At 47.7% G+C, this 12,814-nt stretch overlaps 1 long non-coding RNA gene across 1 annotated transcript; it reads right to left on the bottom strand.

The window, feature by feature from the left end:
* Positions 1–3,833: 3,833 nt before the first annotated feature.
* LOC137230125 (uncharacterized) lies at positions 3,834–10,945 on the bottom strand. Its single transcript, XR_010946009.1, has 2 exons — positions 10,425–10,945; positions 3,834–6,528 (listed from the first exon to the last, which is right to left on the bottom strand). It is a non-coding gene; the product is annotated as an uncharacterized lncRNA (long non-coding RNA).
* Positions 10,946–12,814: the final 1,869 nt, after the last annotated feature.

Raw genomic sequence — 12,814 nt, 5'->3', positions numbered from 1 at the left:
AGTGGCTAAAAGCCGGAACTATGTCTCCTCCCCAGAGCCCAACCAGCAGCTTCCCACATTTCTCTGCAGGCCTTAGGGACTTCCATAGCCTCCCTGGGCTTCAAACCAGTGGAGCTGGCAACTTTCCTGGAGTCAGGGGCCCTGGGGAAACTTGGGATTCCATTGTCTCCAAACCCCCATCAGGGCAGCGAGGCCCCTCAGGCTACTTGGAAAGAGAGAGGGACTACTTGACATTCCTGAGCTGCCAAGGGGCCACTGTCAGGGTTTAGGCAGGGGGAGGGGGAAGTATACAAAAGGCAAGGGAGGGTCTGGCCAGCTGGAGCATTTTTTTGGGGGGGCACATGAGGTTTGAAGAGAGCCCCTGTCCCAGCCCCTGCTGGGCTTCTCCACGAGCTGCTACACAGCCTCTTGGACACACTGAAGTCTCCACACCCCTACGGTGCCACCAGCCACTGTCCTGGGGTCAAATGATGTTTGTGTAGGCCGCGTAGGGGCGACGGTGGCCCAGTCGGGCAAATTTCCGAAAAACTCTGAGTCTACCAAAAAGAGCAGTCACAAAGCCCAGGCGTTTGTTCTCCAGCAGACACGCAAAGGGGACCCAAGTCAGAGCTTTGCGATTTGGCTTTGAGTTAAAGCTCACCACTTTTCGAGCTTGGTTATTAGGCCCTAGACACAACTACTCAGTGAAGAGTTATTATTCATTATTCAAGAGCCCTAGCAGCCATGAAAGACTCTCCCTGGAGGCATCACTATGATGGAACAGTAGAGCTCCTTAGAATACCCCGTAGTAAAAAAAAAGAGGCTGTGTACAAATGGCCAATTGGCATATGAAAAGATGCTCAACATCACTAATCTCAGAGAAATGCAAATCAAAACTACAATGAAGGGGGCTTCCCCGGTGGCGCAGTGGTTAAGAATCCGCCTGTCAATTCAGGGGACACGGGTTCGAGCCCTGGTCTGGTAGGATCCCACATGCCATGGAGCAACTAAGCCCGTGCGCCACAACTACTGAGTCTGTGCTCTAGAGCCCCCGAGCCACAACTACTGAGCCCACATGCCGCAACTACTGAGGCCCGTGTGCCTAGAGCCCGTGCTGCACAACAAGAGAAGCCACTGCAATGAGAAGTCTGTGCACCGCAAGAAGAGTAGCCCCCCACTCGCCGCAACTAGAGAAAGCCCGCGCGCAGCAACAAAGACCCAACACAGCCAAAAATAAATTAATTAATTTAAAAAACAAAACAAAGCAAAAAACTACAATGAGGTACCACCTCATACCAGTCAGAATGGCCATCATTAAAAAGTCTACAAAAAAAAAGTCTACAAATAACAAACGCTGGAGAGGGTGTGGAGAAAAGGGAACACCCCTACACTGTTGGTGGGAATTTAAGTTGGTGCAGCCACTGTGGAAAACAGTATGGAGATTCCTCAGAAAACTAAAAATAGAATTACCATATGATCCAGCAATCCCACTCCTGGGCATATATCCAGACAAAACTATAATTTAAAAAGATACATGTGGGACTTCCTTGGTGGTGCAGTGGTTAAGAATCCGCCTGCCAGTGCAGGGGACACGGGTTTGATCCCTGGTCCGGGAAGATCCCACATGCAGTGGAGCAACGAAGCCTGTGTGCCACAACTACTAACCCTGTGCTCTAGAGCCCGCGAGCCACAACTACTGAAGCCCACGTGCCTAGAGCCTGTGCTCTGCAACAAGGGAAGCCACTGCAATAAGAAGCCCGTGTACCACAATGAAGAGTAGCCCCCTCTCACTGCAACTAGAGAAAGCCCGCACGCAGCAACAAAGACCCAAAGTAGCCAAAAATAAATAAAATAAAATAAGTAAATTTATAAAAATAAATAAATAAATGGTAGGGACTGTGTTTTATACAAAAGAAAAAAAAAGATGCATGTACCTCTATGTTCATAGCAGCACTATTCACAATAGCTAAGACATGGAAACAACCTAAATGTCCATTGGCAGATGAATGGATAAAGAAGATGTGGTACATATATACAATGGAATACTACTCAGCCATAAAAAAGAATGAAATACTGCCATTTGCAGCAACATGGATGCAACTTGCAATTATCATGCTAAATGAAGTAAAAAAGACAAAGACAAATACCATATGATATCACTTATATGCAAAATCTAAAATATGACACAAATGAACCCACCTACAAAACAGAAACAAAGTCAGGGACATAGAGAATAGATTGGTGGTTGCCGAGGGGTGGGAGAGGGTAGGAGTGGAAAAGTATGGGATTAGTAGATGCAAACTGGTATATATAGAACGCATAAACAACAGTAGGATAAGGTCCTACTGTATAGCACAGAGAACTATTGAATATATTCCATATCCTGTGATAAACCATAATGGAAAAGAATATGAACAAGAATGTGTATATATGTATAAATGAGTCACTTTGCTGTACAGCAGTAATTAATGCAACATTGGAATTCAACTATACGTCAATTTAAAAAAACCAATAAGATATCACACAGCCATTAGGATGGCTATTATCAAAAAACACCAGTGAAACAAGTGTTAGCAAGGATATTGGAACCCTTGTACACTATTGGTGGCATTGTAAAATGGTGCATCTGCTACGGAAGACAGTATGAAGTTTCCTCAGAAAATTAAAAATAGAACTACCACATGGGGCTTCCCTGCTGGTGCAGTGGTTAAAAATCCGCCTGCCAATGCAGGGGATACAGGTTCAAGCCCTGGTCAGGGAAGATCCCACATGCCACGGAGCAACTAAGCCTGTGCGCCACAACTACTAAGCCTGCGCTCTAGAGCCCGCGAGCCACAACTACTGAAGCCCGCGCGCCTAGAGCCCGTGCTCCACAACAAGAGAAGCCACCGCAATAAGCCCGCACACCGCAACGAAGAGTAGCCGCCGCTCACCGCAACTAGAGAAAAGCCCACGTAGAGCAAGACCCAATGCAGCCACAAATAAATAAATTTTTTTTTTAAAAAGAGCTACTATATATATCATCCAGGAATCCCACCTCTAAATATCCAAAAGAAGTGAAAGCAGTGTCTCAAACAGATGTCTGTACTTCCATGTTCATAGCAGCATTATTCACAATAGCCAAGAGGTAGAAGCAACCCAAATGTCCATCAACAGAGGGTGGATAAACAAAACGTGGTCTATGAATACAATGGAATATTATTCAGCGTTAAAAAGGAAGGAAATCCTGTCTCAGGCTACAAAACAGATGAACCTTGAGGACATTATGCTAAATAAAAGAAGCCAGTCATAAAAAGACAAATACTGCATGACTTCACTTATATAAAATCTCTAAAGTAGTTATAGAATGGTGGTGGCCAGGGATGGGGGAGGGGATTTGTTTAATGGGTACACAGTTTCAGATTTGCAAGATAAAATAGTGCTGGTGGCGCAGTGATTGAGAGTCCGCCTGCCGATGCACGGGACGTGGGTTCGTGCCCCGGTCTGGGAGGATACCACATGCCGCGGAGCGGCTGGGCCCGTGAGCTGTGGCCACCGAGCCTGCGCGTCAGGAGCCTGTGCTCCACAACGGGATAGGCCATAACAGTGAGAGGCCCGCGTACCGCTAAAAAAAAAAAAAAAAAATAGTGCTGGAGATCTGTTTCACAACAATGCAAATATACTTAACATTACTGAACTATACGATGAAAAATTGCTAAGATGGTCAACTGTGTGGGTTTTCACCACAATAAAATAAATGGAAAAAAAAAAAAAGGGAAAGAGTGGGGCTGCAAAGGTCATTTAGTCTGATATTGTTAGACCTGCGCGGTCTCCTAGGAGTTTCGACTCGCCCAGGAAACAACAAGAGTCGGAAGTCGATGCAAAACGCAAGAGGTTTATTGAAGGCCGGTGCACCGGGGTTCCTTGGTCCTCACGCAGGAGGTCGAAGAAGGAACCCTTTTGGGCGCGAATATGTCAGTTTTATAGGTTCCCACTTCCCCGTATGTAAATTATAGATTTGGTTGTGTTCTCCTGCTGATTGGTCCCGGCTTAGGCTCGGACCAGAGAGGGAACTTGTCCCCAGCTGCCTGATTGGTCTTTGACAGACACCTTTTTTACCTTTTGTTATCTCCCTCCTTCTCCCCAGCTGTCTGATTGGTCTTTGACAGACACCTTTTTTACATTTTGTTATCTCCCCTCCTTCTCCCCAGCTGTCTGATTGGTCTTTGACAGACACCTTTTTTACATTTTGTTATCTCCCCTCCTTCTCGGAAGGGGGCCGGACATCCTGGAAATTCACCCATTGTCTAAGAAGCCCCTATTGTCTGGAGAGTTTCTTAATCATTAGCTGGAACAATGTCCCTCGAGTCCCACATTCCCCCCTTTTTCTTGTGACTATTGATTCCAATCATGGAATCTCAACCTTCTGTTCGTAAACTTTGGTACTGTTGTCTTAACATTAGAACTTGTACAGTACTGATACGTTCTCTAATAAATGCTATCAAGCGATTTAGAACACATGGTCCAAAAGTTAAAATCAACAATAAAACAATAAGAGGTCCCAACAGAGTAGAGATTAAGGTGGTAAACCAGGGGGACTTATCAAACCATGATTGAAACCATCCTTTTTCGTTCTCTCTCTCCCTTTGCCTTTTATCTAAGCGTTCCCTTAGTTTATCCATGGTTTTGGTAATGGTTCCTGAATGATCAATATAAAAGCAACATTCTTCTTTTAGAGCGGCGCATAATCCCCCTTCCTTAAGAAACAGCAAATCTAGGCTGCAACACCATTTCTGAAAGTGAGGTGAGTGATTCCTTTAGTTGAGTTATGGAACTTTCTAATGCTCGAAGGTCGATGTCTACAGCCTGTCTTAAACTTGCATAATACTGGGGTTGTTGTATGAGGGCTGTGGTTCCTGTTCCTATCCCGGCAGATATTCCTAGTCCTAGAAGGACAGCCAATGTGAGGGTTACAGGTTCTCTTTTGTTTTTTGTTTTTCCTACATATTCATCTAAAAAGGATGAGTCTGAATGGTAGATAAGTCTAGGGACTAATTGCACTAACACACAAAAGTCAGCTGAAGTATTAAGAACCTCTAAAGAGACACAAGGGGTGAGCCCCGTGTTACATGTCCACCATCCATCTTGAGGAGGTACAAGATATCCTGAGCCTGAAGGGAGGCTAAAATCATGACAAAGGTGTCTATGGGACTGGGGAGGTGTTCCTATACAAGTACCATTTCCAAAAACCGAGGACAGGGTTAATTTACTGTTCCCTTCTTGCTTCCATCGACATTGGTCTGAGGAGGTAGAATTAGTATAGTTGGAGCTATATCCTATAGCATCATAATAAGGGGGAGGGGCAGCATAGCAAAGCCAACATGATTTTGTAGCCTCTGGGTTTGTAGCATTGAGAACCGTAAAGGCTGCCTGCACCAAAGAAAGCATCCTATCCTGAGGAGTCCCAGGCTTAACTGTGGGTTCTTTGGATCCAGAGGTTTCATTAGTCTCATTCTTTGTTGACGTAGTTGAAGGGGCCGGGGGAAGCAAAGGGGGGCCAAGTACGGGATTTGGGCCTATTGATATAGGAGCAGGAGTCTCAATCTTTAGCTTAAGGGTCATTAATATTCCTAAATCATATCCCCTCATGTAAAATCTAACGCCCCAAGAATGACCATTTATCCATTTTTTATCTCTTTTTCCGGGATTACTAAAGGAAATTTTAAGGGGATGACACCATCCTGAACATTTACTCCGGTGTCCGGTATCCTCATTATGAGAATAATTAGCCGTTACAGTAATAAAATCCCAAGTTGAGGTGGGTTTCCAATTAGTATCCCCGGTAGTTTCACATCCCCAGCTTTTGCAATAAAAGTTTTCAGTTCCACCACATTTATAATTCAGAGATCAAGGGCGGTGGAACCCGGGGCATACGTAGAAAGTGAGGATACCAAGCATCATTCTTTTGCCTGCATTTTTGCAACCCGGCCCAAACCAATCAGTTTCCGAAACTTTGGAAGGGGCAGTGTTCATATCATGAGAATCTTCTGTATCCCAATAAGGTGCTCCTATAGCCAATTTACAAACATCAGGAAAAAGATCTGGCCACCAGGTCCAGGGGGGTGCAGTATGACTAATGGACCAGGTTACATCTCCAGTCTGAGAAATTACCTGCCAATTTAAACGTTGGGGGAGGTGAGGGCTAAAATCACTTACAGTCAGTAAAGGTAGTAAAACCAAAATTATAAGTCTTAGCTTCGTAGAAGCTTGAGTTTGAGCGGGTTGTCGGTTCTTTGGGCCCGCCATCCTGATGATGCCGTCGCTGGCGCAGCCTTCACATGTGAAGCATGGATCCAGGCAGCGATGCCGTCCACTTTTATGGCCGTTGGGGTGGTGAGGAGGACGGTGTATGGTCCTTTCCATCGAGGTTCCAACGTCTGGGTTCGATGCCGACGGACGTATACGGAGTCTCCGACTTGGAAAGGATGAGTTTCTCCCGGTGTTCCCGGTTGGTAGGCCTTGGCGAGTTGGGACCATATTTCTTTCTGGACCAATTGGAGTCCCAGTAGCCTAGCATATAAGTCAGTGTTATTTTGACAATCAGGTTTTATTTCTTTTCCTAAAGTGAGGAGGGGAGGCGGGGCACCATATAATATTTCAAAAGGAGTAAGATGGTATCGGGAAGGTGTATTTCTAACCCGGAATAGGGCCAAAGGAAGGAGCACCATCCAATCGGTACCGCCAGTCTCCAAGGACAATTTGGTTAGGGTCTCTTTTAGAGTCCTATTCATTCTTTCTACCTGACCTAAACTTTGGGGTCTATAGGCACAATGTAATTTCCAATCAGTCCCCAAATATCTGGCCACATCCTGACTTACCTGGGCGACGAAGGCTGGACCATTATCAGACCCTATTACCTTTGATGCTCCAAATCGAGGAAAAATTTCTTCTAAAATCTTCTTGGCTACTACAGCAGCTGTTTCTTTCTTTGTTGGGAAAGCCTCTATCCATCCTGAAAAAGTGTCTACAAAAACTAAAAGGTATTTATTACCGTACCTTCCAGGACGCACTTCGGTAAAGTCCACTTCCCAGTAAGTTCCTGGGCGGTCCCCCCTGAGTCTCTTTCCAGTTTCAAGTTTCCCTTTGTGAGCATTTACCTGTTGACATGGGACGCATTCCTGCACAATTTGTTCAGCTAATTTTGTCATTCCAGGGGTTTCGTACCCGGCTTTTTGTAACAAGGCTACCATCTTTTTAGTCCCCAAATGTGTCCATCTGTGCATCTGTTGTAACATGGATTCTGCTTGCTGAGGGGACAAAGTTCCTTTTGTTGTGGCCGGGATGATTTCTTCATCGCGGCCTGGTTTTTCAGGAACTTTATCTGACAGTCCTAAAATGACTTCTCCCGATGCTATTTCTCGGGCCACTTGGTCAGCCATATTATTTCCCCTAATTATTGGGGTATTTCCTTTTTGATGTCCAGGGCAGTGGATGATACTGACTTTAGTAGGAAGCATGAGTGCAGTCAACAAAGCCACGATTTCGTCTTTGTTTTTAATTTCTTTGCCACCTGAAGTTAGTAGCCCTCTCTGTTGGTAAATGGCACCGTGGATATGAGCGGTAGCAAACGCATATCTACTGTCTGTGTAGATGTTTACTTTTTTATTCTCTGCCATCTCTAATGCCCTCGTCAGGGCAATTAATTCAGCTCGTTGGGCTGAGGTCCCTTGTGGTAGCGCCGCTGCCCATATGACTTGTTTTCCATCTACTATGGCTGCCCCAGTTCGACGCTTACCTTCCTCCAGGAAACTGCTCCCATCCGTGAACCAGGTGAAATCAGCATCAGGGAGGGGCAGGTCCATCAGATCTGGCCTACTGCCGTGTGCTGCGGCTAGTACTTCCTGACAATCATGTATGATGGTGGAGCCTTCCAAGTCAGGATCAGGTAGCAAGGTGGCTGGATTGAGTCCTGTGGCTGGAGCAAACTTGATGCGATCTGAGTTTAGCAACAGGGTTTGGTAATGAGTCATCCTGGCATTAGTTAGCCACCTATCCGGTGGTTGACGGACTACATTTTCCAGGGCATGAGGAGCTGTTATCGTTAGATTTTGTCCTAAAGTTAGTTTGTCAGCATCTTTGACTAGAACGGCCACTGCAGCGATTATCTTTAAACAGGTGGGCCATCCTGATGCCACAGGGTCCAATTTTTTGACAAATAAGCAACTGGGCGATTCCAGGGACCCAATTTCTGAGTCAATACTCCTTTTGCAATGCCCTTATTTTCGGCCACATATAAATGAAAAGGTTTGGTTACATCTGGCAGTCCTAGGGCTGGAGCTGAAAGTAAAGCTCGTTTGATTTGGTCAAAAGCCCATTGTTCCTTATCGCCCCAAACGAAAGGAGTGCTGTTTTTGGTTAGGGGGTACAATGGGGCTGCCAGCTCAGCAAACCCTGGAATCCATAGTCTACAGAATCCGGCCGTCCCCAAAAATTCTCTAACCTGCCTGGCGTTTTTGGGAGCCGGAATTTGGGCCACCGTATCCTTTCTGCTCTCCGTGAGCCATCTTTGCCCCCCTTTTAATAGATACCCCAGGTAACTGACCTGTTGTTGGCATATTTGTGCTTTCTTGGCTGAGGCTCTATATCCCAGGGTTCCAAGTTCCGTTAACAGTTTTTCAGTACCCTTGATACAATCTCCTTGGGTCTCAGCAGCTAATAAAATATCATCAACGTATTGGAGTAATGTTACCTGGGGATTTGATTCTCTATATAATGCCAAATCCTGATGGAGGGCTTCATCAAAGATGGTCGGGGAGTTCTTAAATCCCTGAGGTAGCCGTGTCCATGTCAGCTGACCAGACATTCCCGATGTAGGATCTTTCCATTCGAAGGCAAAGTAGGGTTGGCTCAGGGGAGAGAGTCTTAAACAGAAAAAAGCATCTTTAAGGTCCAAAACAGTATACCACATATGTTGAGGTGGAAGAGTGCTCAGGAGGTTGTAAGGGTTTGGAACTGTGGGGTGGAAGTCTGCCACCCGTTTGTTTACCTCTCGTAGATCCTGCACCGGCCGATAATCATTTGTTCCTGGTTTCTTTACCGGCAGGAGAGGGGTGTTCCATGCTGATTGACATCTTATTAAGATGCCCAAGTCTAGTAGCCTCTGTATATGGGGACGGATACCGTCTTTGGCTTCTCTACTCATGGGGTATTGACGGACCGTTATTGGGGTGGCAGTTGCCTTGAGTTCCACTAGCACCGGGGGCCGATTTTTGGCCATCCCCATTCCGGCAGTTTCTGCCCAGGCTTGAGGGAACCGAGTTACCCAATCAGTAACATTAACTCGTGAGGATGAAGGCTGCTCGTATAATTTATATTCATCTTCTAATTTCATAGTCAATATTTGAAGTAACCTTCCCTTATTATCAGTTATGGTGGGACCTTCTGGCTGAAAGTGGATTTGAGCCCCTACTTTGGAGAGTAAATCTCTTCCCAGCAAAGGATAGGGGCATTCCGGAATAATCAAAAATGAATGGGTTACTCGTCCAATCCCAAGATCTACTGTCCTTCGTGTGGTCCATGAATATTGTTTATTCCCAGTGGCTCCTTGTACCCATGACCTTTTAGCTGAGATAGGACCTTTTGAGTGGAGAAGGACGGAGTGCTGGGCTCCGGTATCTACCAAAAATTGAACAGGTTCCCCCTCCACTTTAAGAGTTACCCGGGGCTCGGGGAGAGGGTTCGAGCCCTGACTTTCCTAGTCTTCTTTCAATGTTAAGATTTTGTTTTTGGTTGGCCTTCCTCCATTCTTTTTCTTAGGGCATTCTCTCACCCAATGTCCTTTTTCTTTACAGTAGGCACATTGGTCCTTGTCTAATGGCCGCCTTCTGTCTGCCGTTCGCCCTTCCTGCCTATTTCTATCCCCTATATTTCTTCCTCCAACCACAGTGGCCAGTATCTTACTTAAATTCCTCTCCTGTCTCTTATCCCGTCTTATTTCACGGGCTTCCTGCTCTTTCTGCTTTCTTTCTTTACCTCTACCGAAAAATTATGGGCTGTGGCCCGAACTTCGGTCCAATAGCTTAGGGTAAGGGAAAGAGGAGTCGTCATAGTTTGTCCCATTGTCGTCCGTCAGAGAAGAAGAATAGACCACAATACAGAAAGAGTTAAAACTCCACGAAACACATATACGTATGGGCCACCGCGAGCTCGCTTCAAAACCGAAACTTCTTCAGATGGCAGTTATCACCAAGGGAACTGCCGAAACCGAGTGAAGGGGAGACAGAGTTTGCCTCTCCTTCCAGATGAGCCACTAGGGCGTCCCCTAGGGCTCATGGACGCCGGCTATTAGCACGTCTGCCTAGCCAGAGGTCCGATACAGATTCCATAATAAGCCGATTCTTACGGCTTTCCTCCGATAATGGCCCACAAAGAACAAGGGACAAACAGACAATCAAGCTCGAGCTTACCTGGTACCTCCAACTCCCGATGTTCTTGTGGTCCGGGGCGAGTGGAATCCCGGACGAGCCCCCAAATGTTAGACCTGCGCGGTCTCCTAGGAGTTTCGACTCGCCCAGGAAACAACAAGAGTCGGAAGTCGATGCAAAACGCAAGAGGTTTATTGAAGGCCGGTGCACCGGGGTTCCTTGGTCCTCACGCAGGAGGTCGAAGAAGGAACCCTTTTGGGCGCGAATATGTCAGTTTTATAGGTTCCCACTTCCCCGTATGTAAATTATAGATTTGGTTGTGTTCTCCTGCTGATTGGTCCCGGCTTAGGCTCGGACCAGAGAGGGAACTTGTCCCCAGCTGCCTGATTGGTCTTTGACAGACACCTTTTTTACCTTTTGTTATCTCCCTCCTTCTCCCCAGCTGTCTGATTGGTCTTTGACAGACACCTTTTTTACATTTTGTTATCTCCCCTCCTTCTCGGAAGGGGGCCGGACATCCTGGAAATTCACCCATTGTCTAAGAAGCCCCTATTGTCTGGAGAGTTTCTTAATCATTAGCTGGAACAATGTCCCTCGAGTCCCACAATATTCCCAAGTCAAAGATGAGAAAACTGAAGCCCAGAGAGGAGTGACTTGCCCGGGTACACAACCCTGGCAGGACCAAATCGGTACAGGCTTGGCAGATGGTAAAATGTGACACAGCAGCGCAACGTGTGAGGCCAGGGTGGGGCCGGGCTCAGGCTTGGAGACTGTGGTTGGTGCTGGCTTGTAAGAGGTGGCCACCTGTGCGGCACTACTTAGAGAGACCTGAGTGGGTTATCTAGAAAATTCACTTAAGAGGAACAACTCCTGTGTGGCTGATGTGAGCTAACCTTCCCCGCCCCCCAACTCCAAAAGCCAAAGCCCTGAGCTCCCCCCATACCCACCCCCAGAAGCCTGCAGAGCAGGGGTGAGGGCACCCCTCACGGGGTAAAGGTGAGAAACAAACCTAGATTCAAATTCTGCTCCGCCACTGCCTCAGCCTGTTTCTACATCCCTGAAAAACAGGGAAGGACCTAACGCAGCATCCGGGACGCGGCAGGTGGTGAGTATGAAGCGTCTAGGAAGCTGGCTCACACCGTGGGCTCTGGAGCTGGGCTCATCTATTCCTATTCTGGGGCTACCATTTCCCGTATGACCTCGTGGTGCCTCAGTCGATTCATCTGCAAAATGAGGAAAACAGTACCTCATAGGGTTGTCCTGAGGATTAAGTGAATTGTTCACTTAAAGGGTCTGGAACGAGCCCCGGGACACAGTAAGTGCTCAGCTATTATATATTGTTGGGAGACGCTGACGCCAGAGTGTAAGGGTCACAGGCACCCCCCAGGCATCTCAGCTACTGTTTGCTCACCTGGCAGGGTCAGGCTGAGCACATCTGGCCGTGGGGATTCTCTGCCAGGTTGCCTGAACTGTTGCCTGGTGTCTCCTTGGCGCTGGGTGTGGCTGGACCGGGAGCACAGAAGCTCAGGGCAGGAACGGGCAGCTCCAGGGCCCAGACCTTCATCCTCCCTTGTCCCCTGGCTGACCCAGGGTTGACCCAGGACAGAAAGAGACTGGTATGCAGGAGAGGACATAGGTGACCCCATATAATGCGGCAGGATACACCCTTCCCTGACATCCTCCATCGCCTTCCTTGTTTTCCTTCCTCCATCTGACACCGTGGATGTCACCCGTGCATTGTTTTTATTGCCAGTCTCCCCGTGAGCGTCTCAGCTCAAGCGAGGTACCCCCGGCACCAGGAAAAGTCTGGCATATGAGTTGCCCAGCGTTTGTTGAGTGAATGAATGAACATCTGTGACAGGAGGCCTAACCGGTGAACATCCGAGGGGGCTGGGGAGACAGAAGGGATTCAAATCACTAGTGGAGTAGTGGGGAGGGCTGGGAAGAGAGGGAGAGTCTTGGAGGCGGGAGAGCAAGAGGGAAAAGGCTACTGGCTGGAGAGAGTGATAGGGTGGGGGGGCCTCGACCTACCAGCTGAGTGGCCCCAAGGTCTCAGGCCAACAGAGAAGTCCCCTCGAGGGATCACCAGCCCCAGTAAATACTGACCCAGAAGCTGCTACGCCCCACCCCCACAAGGAAGGACACCAACTGGCCTGGGCCCACATCCCTACTTGTGGGGAGGGGATCAGGCCCCACAAGGCACCTCCCAAGGCCTACCCTGGGTTCTCAGAGGACCGGGCGACTCCACCTTCTTCCACCTCTGACTACTGTCCCTTGACCAGGGCGGGGAAAACCACAGCTACCACAGGCCTTGCTGTGCTGCTGGCAGACATCACCAATCAATCCTGCCTTGCCCTGCAGGCACCAGGCAGCCTTGATGCTCTGACTCTGAGCTCCAGGCTTTCGTGACACTTGGCAGGGAGATGGCAAGG

Source organism: Pseudorca crassidens, chromosome 9 (genome assembly GCF_039906515.1).
Source record: "Pseudorca crassidens isolate mPseCra1 chromosome 9, mPseCra1.hap1, whole genome shotgun sequence".
NCBI lineage: Eukaryota > Metazoa > Chordata > Mammalia > Artiodactyla > Delphinidae > Pseudorca > Pseudorca crassidens.
Note: the sequence above shows the minus strand (reverse complement) of the source record. Positions and strands in the feature narration are given on the sequence as shown.